An 18,272-nucleotide genomic window follows, 5' to 3' on the forward strand; every position below is an offset into this window, starting at 1 on the left:
GGTCAACTATAACTGTAGCCCTGGGAAGTAGCCGCTTGCAATGCAACGGAACGCGTAATTCGAGCGAACGCGGTTTGTAAGTAGAGTCGAATCAAAATTCTTTCCACTTTCTCGTTATCTAAAGAAACGCTCATTACGCTCACAGTAATAACAATGATTCCGATAGCAGTGTTTTATTCTGCGCTAATGGCAACAATTATCCCGCCTAATGGGCGTTCCACTTTGATTCCTGCACCAGTTACTCGCATCTTAATAACTTCATCAAACTCAACGCCCAAACCGCTGTACGGTGGCAACTGCGACTGGCGGCCACGATTGGGCGGGCGGGCGTGCTTTAGTCTTCCTGTCCCCATAATCTTGTAAACAATGGAGACGTTTTATTCAATCATTAGTGTTGGAGGGCGAGCTTAAACCCGGAGTGAATAAAATCTGTGCACCTCATTTCCACACTCTCGCACCCGTCTGAGAGTACATGTGTATGCGTTTGAGTGTGTCTTGTGGAGGAAAAAAGGAGCCCACACCCTTGAGATGTACGAGCAAACCAGCTGTAAATAGTGCAGCGCTCGGGAGGTGTGCTTTCGGTAAGTGGAGGCATAATGTTCTTTAGTTATGTATGCAGCATCGTCAAGTATCTGGCCACTACCGGGCGCTGGTAGTTACTGGCACGGCCCCACAGCCCGTGAATGGGATGCAGCTTTCATTGGAGTGCAATTGCCGACGCCTTAGCAAAAGAAAATTGCTCTTGAGAGGTGTTTGTTTGGTGCGCTGCACAGGTATTTCGTGTTAATGCTTGGCAAAAGCTGTAATAGAGCGAAGTTTTCATTAATGCAGCCGTGCACGTGTACTATTATGCGCACTATGCGCGAAGGTGTATGAAAATGTGAGACGCATTAACGGTGATAGGGCGCACTGAGAATGGTTGTTGTGTTTGAAAAGAAGTGATGTCATAGTTTACCGCGTAGTGTCACTAATAAAGGTGCTCACACCTTGAGTGGCGCTTTTATTTGCTCTCGGCTGTGCCTAGATGCAACGGTGGGGTAGTGAAGCGAATTGAGTGTATGCAGACTGCAAGTGTAATTGCATGGCAATATGATGCGTTAACCGTTTCCGGAATGTGAGTGTGGAGATTTTAAAATCGAGCTGTATATTGTTTTTTCATATCTGCAATCTCTTAATCTTTTACGTAGAAAAGCAACTACACAGCGAAAATCAATCTTCTTGCAATGGGCGGAAGCGTACACTAATTTTGTTTCCTTATTATGATTAAAACCCAAGGGTGAAACACCAAGTATAACTATGTTTAATTACTGTATATTTATGTGAGAACTAGAGTATCCATTTTAATAACTCTCCGTCGATTGATTCAAACAGCGTACACCAATCGGACTGTTGGAGATTTCTCCGGATTTAAAGTGTCAACATTATTAACATTCCTTGGGCGCTTGGGATTGTGCGAGAAAGCCTTCGTTTAACACGTATGCAATCCGAACGCAAATACGGCCACTTTCCATAAAACCCACCCATTTGCGTGCAGGGCACTAGGTGACCGCGTAAACAACCCAGCAGCGGATGCTGAGGCGAACACATTCGGCCGTGCTGTAGGGGCATACATAATAATAAAGTATCTCATAATATGATTATTATATGGTGGCATTAAATTTCAATTTTTCCTTCTAGTTTATTACTTTCGCTTCCTCTATCGGCCGTGCCGGGCTACCGTTTGGGTACGCGGAGGCTAAAGGCAACGTCGCAGGAAATTATATCGTCGTACATGGTTTATGCGATCGAACGGGAGAGCAGGAAACTTTCACCCGGCCCGGAATGCCGAAGAAGCAGAAGGAATCGGGCGGCGGGCATGGTCACACGGTGGAATAATTCACCTTGCAAACGAGCCGAAACACAACATTCCATAAGACACATGATCTGGTTTTGGCCCGGTCGGTGTGCGCATATGTATAAAAAAACTCCCAGTCACGAAACAACCAGGTTCGTCAGCATCAGCAGCACCGCCTTAGGTCATGTCACCATTTGGTAAAGCAAGCCAGTGTTGCTAGCGTCGTAACGTGTCATCTGTGCGAGGGTTGCTCGGGAAAAGGGGGCAGGAATTTTATAGTACGAATTAATGTTAACCACCGAAACAGCGAAAGCGCTATGCCGGCGATAGGTTACCCACTGTTTGCTGGTTCAAATTACACTATTTTAATACGCTTTTCGCTTGATGGTGTAATGTTAACTTTAGCATGCGCGACTAAGTTCACACATTAGCTGCCACTCTGCTTGGGTGGCTGTCGCTAGTGTTTGCGGACGAAGTTCAGTTCAGTATGTTTTAGTTCAGCCCAAAACCAACCAACATGATAATTTTGTTGTTTGTATGTGCATGTAGCTATTGCAGTTGTTTACGACTTCCTACGAGCAGTGTCAACTTATATGGTATACCTATGTTTACGGTTAAATAGTCATAATACAATGTATCACAACATTTTACACTGACAGCAAATAAACCCGTCATAGTTTGTATGATTTGATCCGAATAATCATTCCATATTGATCAAACACTGAAGTTTATTTGGGGGAAAAATCGCAATGTGTCACAATCCGTTGCCACAATACTAGCTACAGTGCCGATAGCATCGTTAGCGATGGATACGAACTGGATGATGGCGGTAAATAAGCGAGAAGTTTGGGAAATGTGAAGGAACACTTTGTTTACTGCATTACATTGCTGCGACAGTACATTATGCACGGCCCGAGTTACTTGTAGCTTTCAATTCATGCTTTACAGTGAATGCTTTAATGACTACAAGTAAACGAGCGGTACAATCAACGGTACAACCGGCAACGGGCAGAGCTCGGTCCTCCGGTATATGTATGGGCCGGTGTGTTAGGTAGGGTAAACTTTTAATAGAAATAATTTTTGCGAGAAAACTAATGAAAATTATGGAAATTCTCCATTCATTAGCATTAATGGAACGAAATTAAGTTTGGCAGTGCAGTTCGAGGCGCAGTAAAAGGTACACGACGCTTTGTCTCGATGGAGGGAGGCTCCATTTTCAATGCCTTTTCGTCACTGCTCTTGTGCGTTGTAATGGCAGCAGCCTGGAATAGTGGTAGTAATAGTAGTAGTAGTAGTAGTAGTAGCAAGACATCATGTCAGCGTTTGTAGGATGTGTCCTGAAACGGTGCTGCCTTTCTGGCAGGAAAATCGCTACCGTTTACCATGACAGCACGTTTCGTCCATCCAGCCTAACAATTGTGTCATTTGCTGTATTGGGCCCTGAGGGTCCAATCCCGTGCAAACCAGGCTTCTTTCATTCGTTCATTCATTGTTCCGCCTGTTTATGAATGTGTAAATTAATTTTTATATTTTTTCTCCAACTTTTCTATGCACCTTGGATGCACCAGAGAGCAAGAGACACGCTGCTACGGAAATGCAGCCAGGACAGCAACAGCAGCACCGTCCGTGGTACACCAAGAAGCAGCAGCCAAGGCAGAAGAAGTGCAAAACCGGAACATCCGGAACAGCTTGTGGCAAGGCCAGTCGATCCCAAGCGAAATGGTGGTAATGTAGTTCGAATAGCAGCAGCAGCACCACCACCACCACCAATCCCCGCTGGTCGCTGGGTGCGAGTAATAATGGTGGAATAAAAGAATTTAATTTTAACTTGTGCTGCTCATTCCCCAACGGCTTCTAGTCGAGTCGAGGATGAAGCTGCTAAAGTCGAGGATGAAGCAGAAACAAAGGCAGAACGAGCCACACCAACGCCACATAGCAAAGGGAAAGGCTGGAAGCTGACCAGCCGAGCGCGGTTGAGCAGGGAAATGAAAGAAAAGTGCAATTTCCAGTTGGGAAACTTATTTAAACATCTCGGGAGATAACTTTTTATCCTGTTACACTGCCTGGTGCGAACACGGCGGTACACACAGCACAAGTAGGGTGGATTTCCGGTTTCTTTGCCTTTTGTTTCCTGTGCACAGCGAGCGGGGCAGGTTTAGGGAGTGAGCGGGCGCACCTCGGGAAGGTGGAGACGGGGTTTAGTTAACACGTACGTGCCATGCCCTACGATGCTGTTCTGGTGGTTCCGGCTTCCGGTTGTGACGCCCGGCACACTCTGCTGTTTGCTTTGAGTGTCCTCCGACCGTCGAGTGGGGAACATCGAATGTGGCAACTGGCGGGCGTCTGTGCCTGCTAACGATATCGTTAGCGCTTCAATTCCCGCTGAGAGATGGAGCACACGTGCCGGGCGGGCAAGGAGACATGCTAAAGGTTAGTCGTTTAATTGAGTAATGGTGTGAACAGTTAAGCAGTCGCAGCATAACGAGCTCGGCCACAGACGCGTACACTCCGGCATGGGTACGGATGGGCTACGGTGGCCCGGGTACATTGGGCAATGAGTGAGAAATACAAAAAAGAACCACCCGATGATAAGCGAAGACGTTGGACCAGGGTGAAAGGTTGTTGATGTTGATGGATGATAAGAACTATACGATATGAAAATTACAAAAACTTTCAGTGCTGCTCGTCTTGCCCCCCTCGTCGCCATATATCGTTGAAATGGGAAGGGCTTGATGAGTGGTGGCACCAAGAGAAAAATATAGCCATAACATAATTGCACATGGTCATGATGGGCACCGAAACTGATCGCAAGAATTCACTCCGTGCGCGCGTTTTGTCAAGGATATGTGCGCGTGTGCGCGATAAGCGAGTGGTGGCCAGCAGCATCCAGAAGAATGCACGCTCCCGAAACGAAAGTCAGTGTGCGTTAGTGCGGGCTGGGAAGATTTATTACCATCCGTGTGATGCTCGCAGAGCAAATCGCGAAGTTCGTATGACCAAAGTTTTCCCCAAAGAAAGTAGTGTGGTGGAGCGGTATCTATCGTGCGTAAACTACGCTAAAACTTGCCTCGCAATAAAATGATAAATGAGAGCTATCCAATCACCACCATCTTCATCATGGCTGCTTACCATCATCATCATCATCATCATCATCGTCGTCATCGTTTTCCCGATACTGCAAACCATCCTTGGCGCTGTCACCTTTTTCGGCAGCAGAGCGTACACCTTAGGCGTACCAAGTTGAGCTTGGGCGGATTCGGAAGGGTCGGCAGTCGGTGTTCCGACGTCCTCGAAGCTGTACGTCCAGCTGGCGGCCTGAGGGAGTGGTTCCGCGTAGGCGGCAGCTGGCGATGTAAAGTTTGAGGTTTCGATATTGATTTCATTTTCTGTCCCTTTTGCTTTTACTCTCTGTCGCGCTCACTCCGTCAGACTAACTGCGCTTCAAAATGCCGAATAATAAAAAAAGCAACACTGGTTCAGGAAATAAGACGAGCGAGAAAATAGCAAGACGACGGAGTGCGAGTGAAAGTTTACCATTTTCTCCAAAGTTTTCCCTCGGCTGCATGAGCGCCAGAAAGCGTGACACAGGAGGATCCTCAGTTTCAATGGTTTCAACGGCGCCAGACTCCTGCCCAACTGGAAGCTGCGTCTCGTTCGCTACGTCCAGGTTTATGCTATTAATTTTCCTTCACTTGAAAGTTTAATACCAATACAGTACTTTTAGGAATCCGACGCCATCGCCGTCGACGCCACCACAACCGTTTGAGCGGATCTGCTCCCGGGGAAACCCCAAAATCGCACAAAGCCCCCGGCCCCGCTACCAGCTCTAGGTATGCCGATAGTCCGGGTAATAAACACTCAATCGCTGTGTACTTTGCACTTTCAAGACGGCTTTCAGAGCAAACCGGGAACGAAATGAAGCTTTCTGCAACTGTGTCGTCGGAGCGAATCGGCCATAGCTCTTGATGCCACTGGCAATAAAATTTGAAAACTTACGCTTCGACGCAAAATTGCAGCAAAGTCTCTGAGTGGTGGCGGCACGCGGTGCGGGAGCGAGGAACGAATGGATCGTTAATTACGGTAAAGTTTTCGCGAATGTATTCGCGCAAGTTGCACTTGACATTCGTCACAGAGGGAAACACAGCGATACCGATGTTCGAACTGCAGTCTTCTGCACTCCCTTTGCGATTACATTGATTGCGGGTTGAGTCGAGTTATGGAGAAAGTTACTTAACTCCGTTCAGTTCGAGGCATCGAGATTGAAACGTGAGGTTGAAATTTTTCTAACAGTCCACCACAGATTTCTAAACTGTTATGAACTTTATCAAACATGATTCCCGTTTTTACGTTGGACGCATGTTTCCGAGCGGTGGTATGTTTGGAAAATTAGAATGCAAAACAAATTGAGAGAATTCACATGCACAATCAATGTGTGCGTGTGCGCGTGTGTGTGCTCGTTTCAATCAGGTGTACGCCGCGACATTTCGTGCTACGTTAGTTGGGAAAAGACAGCCAAATAGATACACACAGACGACAGACTTTCTCGGCTCTTTGATCTATTTGCCAACGAATCGAAACAGGCCACAGAATTGGAGGCAACGTTGCTGGTGCTCGGTTTGGGAAAACGGCTGCCAAAAACTCGATCCTCACGCGAAATGACTGACAGTTTGCCTGGCGGGGCCGAAAGCCACCGAGCAGAAACTTGTTCTGAACATTTAATTTGATCTCTTACCTTGCCGTTTCGGTGGAGGAAAGTTATCTGCCAGGCCCTTAACTCCAGGCAGCAGAAAGTTGTGACAGTGAGTGTGACAGACACTTTTCCACTTTCGTGAGGGGGTATTGAGGGGATTGGGCCGGTGGCCGTTGCTGGTGCTGTTGTGGAAACCCTCGGCACAGTCGTCATACGATGCGACAGTTTTGGGTTACGATTTGTCGTTTTCTGATACTTACGGCCATCATAGGGGCCGAGAGGGGGATGGGTAAGGGTAACCGTTTAAGATGAAATGGGATGATGTTTCCTCGAAGTGAAAGATGCGTTTGTTTGGTGTCCGTGGTCGGCGGTACCCCGGCAACTAAATGTGAGATAGTGTGGTGGAATCATTCACGGCGTCGGCGTTTTTTCCTCTCTGTCCGCCCTTACGCTGTCCGCTTCAAACGCACGGCGGATGAGTTGATTGTTATTCTTGAAGAAATTCAACAAAACTTTCCTGGCCGCACTTCCGATTCGTGCTTAGTGCTATAGCAGATCCCTGTTCTATATTCGCTTTCTAACCGGTCTTTGGCTCTGGATACGTCCTATCTTGAGCTATTTTCGGGTTTCATTCGATTTGGCGTCAGTCGGGTTTATCCATTACAATATCCTGGTATTGCGGTGGTTTCGCTTTCAAAGTAAACAAACTTGAGCTTTTGAGCCACTTGGAAAGTCAATTTGCTGACAGGTTTATCAATAAATGAGTGGCTGACGTTTGGAAGGGACAATTTCGACCCCGCTGCTCTGCAAGTTATTTCCGGAGCGCTAGGTCGTCGCTAGTAGTTAGGAACGGAAGTTTGGCTTTTCACGGATTCAATCCAAAATGTTTTGTCATTCCTGGGTGGAAGTAAAGTTTGTTGTACAGTAACTCGTCACACCGTTGGACAATTGCATTCGGGTTGTATAGGTAAATGAATGAATTCATCCTTGACAATTCGGTAGGCGGGCTGTTTAAGAGGACATTTGATAGCACTTTTCCACAGAAGGCAGTTTTGAGCGTGCGGTAACACAAAGATTCTACAGGATATTTTTATTTTGGCTGGTTGTTCGCTAGCCACCACAACCACGAAAAGTAAGAAAATAAAACTAGCTCTGACCAAGTAGAGCAAAATTGCAGCTCCTTTAATTTGAGAATAGGACGGAAAATTGTGTATAGAAAAAATCTTGTGCATCGTATGCGAAGGCAAATAAATACAACATAGGAACGGAAAAAAACAAAACAAAAAGTTTAGTGTAGTGCAGAGCGATTCACGAACGGGGTTTAGCTTTTGTAAGAAATTTAGCCCAACTGCAGCTAGTCAATTCTTACAATGGCTTTCGTAAAACATCTCTAGCAGCGTCGGAGCTGAAATTGCACTGCCCGAAATGGTGTGCTTTTTGCCTCAAGTGGAGGTACGAATTCGGAAGTTAAATGCACACATAATAGAGCTTGCTGCATCCTCTCCATTCCTCCCCATCACAGTATCGCATAGTGCATAGAGAAGTAGACCGCACGCTGCCTTTTATTCGTTCCGCTCTGAGGTGGATGCTGGATTTTCTGCTCTTATTGTATGTTTCAATCCCGGTTTATGTTGTTGTTTTTTTTTAGTTTGGTGTGTTTTGGCTCCACTCACTTGGCAGAACATAATTCTATTAAATTTCATTTACCACTCACCCGCTTTCGCTATCACGTTTGTACGATGTGTAGAGAAGTTAAAGCGTGGTTTTGGTGAAGGTAAAAGAGAAAAATACTCTTTGGAAAAGAGGGTAAGAGAGAGCCAAAGAGGCGTTTACTCTTGTTTTTTTCTGTTGTGTTGACTATACACATCGTTAGAATAGTGCAGTTTCTTCAGCAGTGAAACTTTGGCCGAATCGAATAAAGTGAAATGAAACGGAAAAAAGGATCGTCGAAGCAGAAGCTGCAACTGAGCGCTGCATGGCGCGCAAAGCACAACATGCGCTGCTAGTTGAGATGTAGAGTGTTTTTGCGTAATTGAATCAAACTTTTCGACATGCAAACCAGTGGCGACATATTGCTGCTGCTGGAAAGTGCTCAGAATCGATACGAGTGACGAGGAGGCAAATAAAGAGAGAGAGATAGAAAATGAGAGAACGTTTCTTGTACAGATTATCCGACAAAGTTGCTGTAGTGATGAGCTACTGTCTTCCCGATGTAAATACGTCCCGATGTTGCTTCACGACCAACCATTTCAAAATGTCACTAGCGCTTGCTGAATGTGGAATGCATAATAAACACAAAGTCTTGCAAAGATCTCTACGTTGACGCTAAATCCCAACGTCGAGCTTCCAGTTCTGGTGCGGAGATGAATCCTTCGACCGTCCGTAACGGAGCAACGAGATTCGGTTTCTCCTCTTATTACCGGAAGTGTATGCATGAACGGCACGGTACAGTACGATTCTGACGGGTTTGCAGTTGCGTTAATTAAATTTTTAGTTTTATCGCAATGGTGGTGCACCATGATCGGGAAGCAGCTTGTCGTAAACGATACACTTTAGATTAATTTTAAGTTAGCTGTTCCGCAGAACGGTTTAGAGAAAGTAAGCGACTCTGGGCGCGCTGAAACCATAATCTTCTGTTTTTGTTTCTTCCACACTGTGTGTTCTGATACTCCAGGACGTAGAGAGTTTTAAAACTAATCTAGTATTAGTCTATGCAATAGACTGTATAAAGCAGTGACAGTGTACGCTGATTAGCGATGGGTTTGGCGAGTCATCGTGTTAATGAACATTAAGCGCATCACACGTCCTTGACCTTTTATCCTCGTATTACAGCAAAGTATTACTTATAGTGGCAACGAGGGTGTAGATAAATACAGCTTTTAAGTAGAAAAAATACTTCTGCCGTTACAGATGTAGCCAAGCTGTTGAAAGGAATAGAATTAATTTGTTATAAGTAGCACCGGTGGTCGAGTTGCTTCATGATTTGATTGAGTTGTTAAGATAATACACTCTATTAAAAACCGTGACAACAATATATACGCTCCGTTCAAGGGTGGCGTGCTAGTACGGCAAGCCTGAAGACTCCGGATGCTTATATCTACCGGAATGTCCGGCGTCTAACGTGACGTGAATGTGGCGCCTTTCATCCCCATGCCACTGCCACTGGTAAGTGTAGGCATGTGGGACCGAAGCAACGGACGGTGCAAAAACATATGAGGTGGAAAACAAACATCCGAACGGAAAATTACATTGTACGCTAGTGTGGCCCATGCTGGAGGTGGGTTAATGAATGAATAACGCATGTGGAACAGGACATGAAACACGATGGCATGGGAAAACCATTCGCACCGTTCGAGTGGGCCATAACGGGTGCTAGGTAGGAGCATTGACAGGCAGGAGTCAACCCGTACCCGAACCTGCCAGCCAGCCAGCGCCAGGTTCATTAGACAAGGCTTAACCGTGGCCGAGGTGTTATTTGTGAGAGCACTTATTAAAGTTGGTCTTTTATGGTTTGCCAAGAAAGGTAGTACACACCGCTGCCATACAACCAAGTGTAGGAATTGGAAGAAACGTCCAGCTGGTAGAGTTGGCGTGACATTCGCGTTATGTTGTAGTTGGAAGTAGAAACACGACACGCACTTTTCATAAATCAAATATTTCTCCACGGGGCATATGGTTTAGGTTAGGCAGGGTTACCATACTTACTTACTCATGCCTCAAGGCAAAACTCTGGGAGTGAAATTTTGATCAACTTCGCTAGCAATGCTCTAATCCAAACGATGGAACCGACTTTAGCTAGGGTGCCTGTGCTTGTAGCACTTCTCCCACTGTCGAGGATGTTTTCCTTTGCTTTTCGGGTACAGTGTTTCCTTGCACGAGTGTGTTTTTTTTGGTTCACACACAAACAAGTAACAGAGAAAATGGATTTTTCCAGTCCGTTTTTGTTGTTGGTTTTTCATTTTACATGGTTCAATGTAGGCAGCACGGCGAAATCAATTTCCGCACCGCGCAACTGTTCCAAAGCATATGGATTCCTATGGCCATGAGTGGCTAAGTAGAATGGGATACGAAACTTTTGTCTCTTAGGCATCGTTCGATGCAAATGAACTGCTGCGGTTGTCTGCAAACATACTGGCAAGAGGGAACACCGATACGGCACCGTCGCAAGCCTGACGTGAGGATATTAAAAGCATATGTTTAGGATGTGCGTCGGTTGTAGGATGCGGACAGGACCGTCTGTCGCGTATTCGCTGCGAAAAAGCCATCTCATCTCCCCGGGTAGGTAGGTGTAGGGAGGGTTGGTGGATTCGGTTTTTGGAAAGCTCCGTCGACCGGGATGACCTGAGAAAAACCAGGAAATCCAATGAAAAACATCCTGTCTTCCCATTTATTAAACGAATGACACATAACCTCATAAATCTGTTCGGTTTTACTTTTGTGTAAAATTTACTGCCGGCAGTGTGTGTATGTGGTGCCGCTAGTGCATGCTCCAACCGAGTCGAGTAGTATTGCGACCACTTTTACAAGTGGGCCACCGATTGTTGAACGTTTTGTAAGCTCAAACCAAGGCCGGCCGGTGTCGTTGGTGTGCAGAAAATGAGCATTAAACTCGCACAGTTTGTAGATTTAAAATTGAACTTTCGTTTCTTGACTAACGCTCACATCGGTGGATGCAGTGAGGTGGAGAAAAATGGAAAATATATGGAGGAAAGTACAGAATGGGAAACAACAAAAACCGATGGTGGGGGACGGTAACACCGTAACTGCGTTCGATTTAATGCAGTCATATCTCAAAAGCTCCTGCTGGCACGGCGGAAGAATTTTAGCTCAAAGCACAAAACTCCACTGATAATAATATTTGCCGTTAAAAGACACCCTGGCACACTGGCTTCGCTTTTGTGATTTATTAGCTCCTGCTGCTCAAGAGGAGTGAAACAACTTTCGCAGATTTCATTTCTCACACTTGCAAGGAACAAAAAATTAGATTTCAGTTCTTTGTCTCCTAACGATATGAGGGTGGCCGATGGTAGTAACAATAGACGCAAGCGAAGGAAATAAGATAAAAAATATTGTTTCACGCTGCGAATATATATGTATGTATGTGTATGTGTGTGTGTGTGTGTGTTGGTGGATCCTCCCCTATGTACAGGACAATCGTCGGAGGGATCAAACGATAGGAAGATTTTATTATCATGTTGCATTAGCGAAAATATGGTTTATGGACATAAAATTTTGCCCTGTAACGAGGACAAGTAGGAGCTTTTTTATGACGCTTCATCAAATGATTCATTCCTTCCGTTAACACCGTCCGCTGGCAGCACGGCACCACCGACCGTGCAGCTACCAAGGAACCTCGACCATCTTCTTGCCGACAAGCCGTAAAATGGCTTTTGTTCGGTCAATTTTGCCAGTATTTGTAGAAATGGTACCCAGCGATGCAATCTCTCCGGGCCGAGAGCAGCAGCTTGCTTTCTTCTGTGTAAGATTTGAAAGATGGTGTGGCGTATATTTTGTCGCTAGAAATGTAGCATTCCGTTCTGTAGTCGAAGGATTACAAATGTTGAGATCATATTTTATTTGCTTTCCGTGCATATGAGCACAAACACAAAGGCACGCTTTGTTCGGCTTTGTGTCGGCCTGCTGTTTAGCGTAATTTGGGTTTGAGAATGGGTATTTTGTGCGAGAGTGATTGTAGGAGTAAGCAATTCAAGAAGTAACTGAAGGAAAGCTTTTGTGACAGCATTATAACGGGGTGTTTTGTTTTTTTGCTGCAGTGAATATGCTGATGTGAATCAATTTACTTGAAACATTCGTATGACGCATGTAATTTTTGATTTGTTTGGGATTCAGATCCATACAAACATTTCTACTTAAAACAAAATAGAAACAATAGAAAAATGAATAACTTTAAAAAATCCTTTAATAGCAATATCGAATGCAATTCAAACGCAAGCGTCGCACGTGTGTTGTTTGCCTTGTTGAAAACGGTTTGAACATTGCATTTTTTGCCACACTCAAATTAGATCGGTGCACGACTTTCGTGTTGTTTTCATACAATCTCAAGAAAGCACAAAAAGGGTAGTGTTGTTAAAGAAATGGCGGCATTTCAAACAAGGCATCTGAGTGCAAAACGGGTATAGAGGAGCAGCATGTATAGTCCAAAGTGGGCAAACGTAAACCGACACACACACATTGTAACTTAATGCTTGCCCAAAAAGGAATGTCATGGACTAAAACTGTAGCAAAGGTAGAGAGTGCTAGCGAGGGGGAAAACATACACATACCTTAACTGCACGCTGAGAATACATTGGCTGTAGCTGTAGCCATTGCTACTATTTTTTCTTAGCCCGCGTGCATAACTCTGCGCTTTGGGGCGGTATGAAAGAAAGAAAGTAAAGGGTGGCAGTGTTCTGGCCGTGTGGCCCCTGTATTAGTTGGGTCAATTATCCCGATCCACGGCAAAAGGGGCAGCACAGAGGAGTTGACGTGCGAGAAATATGCCACGGTGAAGGTGAAGCGACGATTGTGGGTCTGTGAAGAGGGCATAGGTATGGCGGAGGGTGAGGTTGGAGCAGGAAAGCAAAACAAAACTCGTTCATACACTGTCTTGCAATGGTTCTGGTGGGCGTCTGTGGCTTTTATTTCCATCATTTTACTTCCATCGTAGATATAAATACTGGCCATTGAAAGATCTAATGTAAGATTTTCCATGCAGCAAACGAAGCGAACGAGCTGTCCCACGTGACCGAGTGTCGGCAGGCGGACACAGGGGGAGGGTGCTAGCGTGAAAGGGTTGTGCTCTATAATCGACAATCGCCATCGTTCGATGCTGGCCGTGTATGTGAGCGACGTAAAACGGCGTCCCAGCGGAAAGATCACCCACAATGGCATGGTCTGGTTTGGATTGGGTGTACGTGGCCATGTGGTGTGCTGCTCTGCTTTTGCCATCGAGGGGAGGGTGTGGGTAGGAAAATTGGAAACATAAGATTGAATAGAATTGAACCATTAACTTAAAACAGGGTCATTTAAAATGAATATGAAGCAAAAGCAATGAAATTGGTTTCTTTCTGCGCCACTATGTACTGTTTGGTAAAAGTTAAATAAGAAGCATGTGATATCAGTCGTGGCCTCATTCAACTATGAGATCTCTTGTTATAACACATTCCAGTAAAATGTGATAAATAAATGGTTTGAAAATGGTTCTCTCGAGAAAGAATGGCGATTGATATTTTGTTCAATTGTTGGAATAATGCATTAAACAAGTTTATTACATTTTACAACTAATTCCTTCACTTAATACGTAAAAAGTTGTTTAAGATTGTCGTTTTTAAATTACAAACGTTGTTTGAACAAAAGTCCGTTACACCATAGCCATGCTGCTAAGGCAAAGTACTAGCATACGAATCTCTGTTATGGGCTGCAGATAAGACGTGTAGAGAGACATACGTCCCTGGACAATCGGTCGAAATGCAAATGACACGGTCTAACACACAGTGGGGACATGAAGGGATCGTACCGAACGGAATCGAAATAAATTCCCAAACATCAAAGTGTTGAAGTGTAGTATAGCATCGTGCTACAAAGAGGGTAGCAGGAGCCGAAAGAAAAATAGTATTGGATATAATCATTCTTTCTTTGGATGAATTTATGTCCTCTTGTTTCCTGCCATTGCCCATTTGCTCTTCACCAGTAGCATCGTACCGGAGAGAACGGTTTATCGCCTGGCAGCAAATGGAAGCGGCGCACGATGCACTTCGTCTTGTTTAGGATTTTGGAGAATGAAAGGGTGCGGCAAACTATTTTGTCGTATCTGCACGTGTCTGTGTATGTGTGTGTGTGTGTGTGTGTGTTTGTGTGTGTGTGTGTGTATGTATTTGTCTATGGTGACATTTTCAGGCAGTTGCCCGTAGGTGCTGTGCATACCTTTCTTGATTGCTCGGGAAAAAGGGAAAAGTTCTTGAGATGTTTCCATTCCCCGTACTCCATTCATCGGAATGATCGGAGTCGTACGCACGATGCACAAGCGCCAATGGCAGCCACAATCCTATCGCCTATAAAACTGATCGTATTATGTCATTAAGAGTGGGGCAGACGAGCAGCTCGACAAATGGGAAACGCGTGGTGTAGTGTCTGGCAACGCGATTGCAACGATTTGCCTCGCAAACAGCACCGAATGCCCTGGAACGGGAGCCACGCAGGATAGTGCTGGGCGGCACACGGTGAGGTATAAAAATATAAGGCAAAATACCGAGCAAAAGAATGCAATGTTTAGATAAACATCGTCGCCGTCGCCGGGCAATCTTCTGTACGGTAGATGCTGTGCACTTTTCTGGTGCTTGAATTTCAATACACACTCACACACTCTCTAGTCTCATTCGAACGAGCGAGCCAATGAAAAAGCGACATCATTACTTGGTGCGTTTGTTCCCTGTGTATGTGCGGGATACATTTCAAAGAGAATGAAAGGCTGCAGCAGCATCCCTACCGGGCTCCCTGATCTGCCCGTACTCGCCTCCGAGCAACGAATGCACCTTCGCCCACACGTACGGGGTGACGCAGCTCTGAATGCATCCGAGTCGAGGCCGGGGATCGTTTGGCTTTGCAAATAGTTGCGTTGCCTGGCCCGGTTGTCGGAAGCAAAACTGTTTGCCAGTACTAAAAATGGCGAAATAGATTATTCGCTCGTTTCCATGTCCGGGTGCTTTGCATTTCCATTCCCGCTTGCGCACGCTGCTTCGTTCGTCCGCAATCGGGCGCAGGCACCACCACACATCGATAGAACTTGTTAAAAAAAAAAAAAGAATCGTCCGTAGGTGGACCACCGGAACAGCGCAAAGAAAGCAAGGGCAGCTTTCGGTTGCCTGCTGCAAGGTTGGCAGAGCATCGGGTTGTGGTACAGTTTTTCGTTTACGTATTTTCCTATCGACACATAAATAGTTATGAGAAGATGCATTCAATAAAGTGTTAGATTTTATTCCGACTCGTTCGTTTCGAATAGCATGCTCGAGTTTGGATCGTCCAAAAATGGCCAGCCATGAAGTCAAAGTGAAAAACGAAGCGCGGCAGCGGGTGGAAAGGGCAGCACCAGAAATCCGAGCAGCGTGCCCGTTGCTATCAGAGCAATAAGTGTTTGCGAACGCTACGAGAATGCCAATAGGAGGCGAACCGGAATGGCTACAAAGGGTTGCAAGTCTGCACGGATGCATGCAGCAACTACTGGTGGTACGGTGGTTTCGTGCTCGTTTGGTTTTCGATGCACACAGAGCAGGGCTATCTGCAGAACTGCCGCCGTTCCAGAACGACTGGGACATTTGACATTGGGGCAATCTGGGTCGTCGGTGTCGATGTTGGCGCGCTTGCCGCCAATCGTAACTCGAGTCTCGGGTTGGCGAGATTAGAATGGTTAAATATTTATACCCATTTCCAGATTAGGTCGTGTGCGGTAAAGTGCGATAGCCGTTGTCGATAGTTTAAATTAATACGCTTTATCAGATTGAACTTCCGGTACGGGATCGTTTGCCGGCGTACGGCGACGAGAACGACGACAATTTGAGGGTTATGTCGTGAATATTATTTCGTTGTTTGAGGTTTGCCTTTCGACTGGGATAGGTAGCATAGGAGCGGGTGTGTATCGGATATCAGGGAAATGATTGGGTGCAGATCGTTTGTTGTATGTATAAATAAGGCGAGCAATAAGATGAGTATTTACGTTTGGCACAATTGTTTGCTTCTACTGTCATCTTTTTGCTGCAATTTAAATCTAGGCATGAGATGTTATCGAACAGAGTTCCATTAAAGTTGAGCATTTTTGTTTGAATCGAGACCACACGAACAAACGCGTCAAACATACGCGCCGCGGTGGTCTTTCTCGGGGATTAAATAAAATATGCAGAAACCTTCGTAAATCAGGACTCTTGCCCAACCATCGCGCAGCGCAATATGGTAAATCGTCTTCGTCTGACAAAAAATACCCCCTTTGCACGTAGGTGTTGGAGAAACCGCCGCTGTGCGCACAAAATGAAGTGCAAATCTGCCCGTTTCTGCCGCACATCAAAAGTGTGCATAAATTTTGTCCGTGCGCGAGAGCTCGAGACTGGAGAAAATGAGAATATGATATATGAAAATGTATTAGTCTCGGGTTGGCACAGAGTGGGCCATTATATCCTTTTTTGTAAGAGTGTGTGTGTGTGTGTATGTGCAGGCTGAATATTTCCTGCTCATCGTTTGGCAAGCAACGCCGTTATACAGGCTTGCAATTTGAGTGAGTTTTTTTTCTGTGTGTGCGCAACCCCTTTGTAGTGGTGCAGTTGGGATGCACCACTATTAAGCCCTTATGGGGAGGGAAAACGCGAACGGCTGAAAAGAGCGGTGAATTATGTAGCGTTGCGTAAGTGAAACAACACCTCAGCCCAGGATCAACTTTGAATCTTTGAGCTTTTTCCTCCGTACATGGAAGCGACATGGTCAAGGCAGGTGACGCTTGGTAGAAAAGTTTTGCATAAAATTTATTATGGATTGCGAGAACAGTACGGAATAGTGCGGTTGCAAATAGAAGAGAAGAAGGAAAATAGAATCATAAACTACGACGAAACAAGGTAGCTTTTTAGCATTTTTACGAGTTTCAAGTGATGTGTGGTAGTATGTGTGTGAGCATTTTTGTACTACGATGCATCAAGTGTCAAAGGTTTGGGCGAGAGCAAAAGCGTTCTCCCACCAGATGTATGGAATATGGGAGGGTTTGTTTCTCATGATCAAACGTACACACGGTGGATAAGGGAGCGTCAGACAGTATAATGGAAAATGTGTTTCGTCGTGTCAGCTGGGAAAAATTTATCATGCAAGTGTAACGTTTACGCGTGCAACAGCATACAGACGGAAGGTAAAAGCTGACAGCAGTGGCGGTACGTACCATTTCGCGTACGAACTAGAGTTCACTTTTCCCGCTCGGTTAAAGAGTGTCGCGGTTTAGTTTTTGAATGTAGGAACTGCGAAGCTGCTTTACATCCAGCAGATTCTAGCATAAGGAAATGTGTTGCTAGATTTCACTAGAATCGCTCATTATCCCTGGTTCCTGTGCAATATGGCAGCCGACTGAATATCGTACGAGATAATATCCTGCAACTTCTCCTCAGAAGACGGTGCTCTAGCTGAGTGGCTGCAAATTATATTTTAATGACAAATGTAACGGATGTAGTAGAAAGATTACACGCCGGGTGCGTCTTAACTAGTATCCATTAGCTGAGTTTCTTGCACCAATGCAACCCAGGTATACCTATCCAATGGGTTCGTATTTGTTCAAACGAGACCTTTGCTTGATCTCTGTTGACATGAACCTTAGCCACTGCTCCACACGGCAGACAGCAGGACTATCTGCTTCATACGTGCATGGGTGTCAACGTTGGTTACGGTTTACGGTGATTAGATATGCAAACAATGGAGCCCTTCTGGCCTCACACCCACACACAACCATGTAGAAGGACGCAGGCACACGCCTCCATTCCTGTTGCCGTGCCGTATAGGTGGTGATAGAAAGATGGCACAGAACAGATATCAACAGCAGCATGTGTGTATGAGTGTGCTGAAGATGTGTCTGCAACAGATGGTTCCAGCGCAAATAAATTGTGGCTCGACACACTTGGGAAGAGTATAAGTCGTGTTGGGGCTGTAGAATTGTATTGTGCATTGCACAAGTGTACATTGACTTTCTAGCTTACAAGGGGAACGAGTTTGATCCTGATTTCCTGGTCA

At 45.5% G+C, this 18,272-nt stretch overlaps 1 protein-coding gene and 1 long non-coding RNA gene across 6 annotated transcripts in view; one reads left to right on the plus strand and one right to left on the minus strand.

Annotated features, from left to right (window-relative positions):
• LOC120955145 (uncharacterized) overlaps positions 1–4,929 on the plus strand; it is a 66,294-nt gene extending 61,365 nt beyond the window's left edge. Inside the window, exon 3 of the long non-coding RNA XR_005751771.2 lies at positions 3,403–4,929. This is a non-coding gene — a long non-coding RNA (uncharacterized LOC120955145). The remainder of the gene's footprint in view (positions 1–3,402) is intronic.
• The window catches only part of LOC120955143 (hemicentin-1-like), a 155,236-nt gene that overhangs the window by 46,204 nt on the left and 90,760 nt on the right, over positions 1–18,272 (minus strand). The window lies entirely within an intron of this gene.

This window comes from Anopheles coluzzii, chromosome 3 (assembly GCF_943734685.1).
Source record: "Anopheles coluzzii chromosome 3, AcolN3, whole genome shotgun sequence".
Taxonomy (NCBI): Eukaryota; Metazoa; Arthropoda; class Insecta; order Diptera; family Culicidae; genus Anopheles; species Anopheles coluzzii.